Source organism: Belonocnema kinseyi, chromosome 8 (assembly GCF_010883055.1).
Source record: "Belonocnema kinseyi isolate 2016_QV_RU_SX_M_011 chromosome 8, B_treatae_v1, whole genome shotgun sequence".
NCBI classification, from domain to species: domain Eukaryota; kingdom Metazoa; phylum Arthropoda; class Insecta; order Hymenoptera; family Cynipidae; genus Belonocnema; species Belonocnema kinseyi.
Window position 1 is genome coordinate 85,815,027 of NC_046664.1, and position 1,861 is coordinate 85,816,887.

A 1,861-nucleotide genomic window follows, 5' to 3' on the forward strand; every position below is an offset into this window, starting at 1 on the left:
CGTTCTCCCACTCCGACCTCCCGTGCCGCATCTATGCTTATAATATCTTTGTCCAATTCCAAAGATATTTTTGCCAATTCCTGCTGTAAAGAGATTTTTGGATCATACCAATTCTACACTAAATGTGTCGATTATTTTTGCAAAAAAATCCGTAAATACATTCTAAATATACTATTTGCTTAGAATCGTAAATAAAAACGTTCGCCCTATAGTGGCGTCGTCTTTTTTTAAGTTTTAATATTTAAAATTTTCCCGCTTTAATTTTTGAAACTTTCGAAACTTCGAAATATTTCCAATATAACCCTGTTTCAGAAAAGTAGTATTTTTCATTCAAAATTCAAAAACTTTAAAGTCAACCAATTTAAATAGTTGGATTTATGTCATAATGTTTTTAATCCGTTTTTTCATATGATCTAATAAATGCAAACAATCTAACAAGGCATACTTTTCTTTTAAATTTGAAATTATTTGATTAAACCCACGTAAAAGCTATTTTCCTCATTTAAATTTCCCGCTACGTAATTCTTGACACAACAAAGTTCAAATCAGCTTCAATTATACTCTCAATCTATTTTTAATCCCTTTAAGAAAATCTTACTAATACATAAATTCACTTAGAAATGATTTTATAAAACTATCATTGTAGAATCCTGAAAATTTTGAATGTTATTAAATATTTTTAATAATTTCATTATGCAAGAAAAGTAGACGAGCCAAGGAGTTGTCCCAACCATAACCTTGAAAACTGATCATTCTAGAAATCTAAATTTCCTAATGGTAAATTAGTACCACTATAGATAGAATTTGAATATTCTGATAAAAATTGAAAGAATATTTAAATACCGGCAGTTGTCATTTATTGTTGTTATTTTGACCATGTATCGAAAAAGTCGATGTTTTCGATTGTGATGATAGAGTGAGAAAGAGGTTAAGAGAAAAGAAAAAGAAGACCATGCCTCCAACTGTGTGTTGCCGATTCTATTTATTTCCCCGCAATTTTGTATTAAAAGTATTTGTTAATTTGTAATTTACGAATGCTCGCTAGTCATACAGTAAAATATTTTACTTGTAAATAACGGATTAAAGCGGTGCTTGAAGTAGGTACAAAACTAAATGCCATACATTTGCTCTGTGTCGGAGCATAACGATTCTACTAATGATGGTTGATTATATAAATAATATTTTCCAGTTTAATGACAATGCTGCAGTTTAGTGGAATATTAATTAATTTATCAGTTAGACACACTCCTAGAGTTCCACTGTGGTTCGCAACTCAACAGTTCGTGGCTGCTAACTCAACTATTTCTAACCCTATTCCGGAGCCCGATCCGACCCCATCTTCTACTACTACGGTAAATTTTATTTACTTTTTTTTTATTTTTACCTTTTTAAATTCATATATTGCCATGTATCTTTTATAGGTAAATGATTAAAGAAGTAATGTCTCTTGCGAGGTTTGACATTCGTTTAATCAAAATTGAGCTGCACAATTAGACCACTTTGACAATTGGAACCTCATTATGCGGCAAATTTGAGTTCTACATGTTTTTTGTTGGTTCATTTTTATGTTTGACAAATAGGCAGTTTTTACACAAGCTATTGTCAATTTCTTACTAAAAAAAATCAGGAATTGTCACAAATGGGTAGAAGATTTCTAAACATCCGGGTCATTCTTGACGAGTCTGTTTCTGAAGATATGTTGCTTCACAACCTATCAGGCTAGGACCGCAGGTAGGCGAACAGAAAAGGATTAAAAATTTTTAATGAATTTTTCAATGTTGCATATATAGATTCGAAAGTTAGAAATTCAGAATCTGTGGGTTTCGACGATTTTAGATACCTAAAAATTTTCAAACAAAAT

General features: G+C 30.8%; 1 long non-coding RNA gene across 1 annotated transcript; it reads left to right on the forward strand.

Annotated features, from left to right (window-relative positions):
• The first annotated feature begins 924 nt into the window (after positions 1-924).
• On the forward strand, positions 925-1,615 carry LOC117178785. The gene is made up of 3 exons (XR_004467832.1): positions 925-1,097; positions 1,190-1,352; positions 1,422-1,615. It is a non-coding gene; the product is annotated as an uncharacterized LOC117178785 (long non-coding RNA).
• Positions 1,616-1,861: the final 246 nt, after the last annotated feature.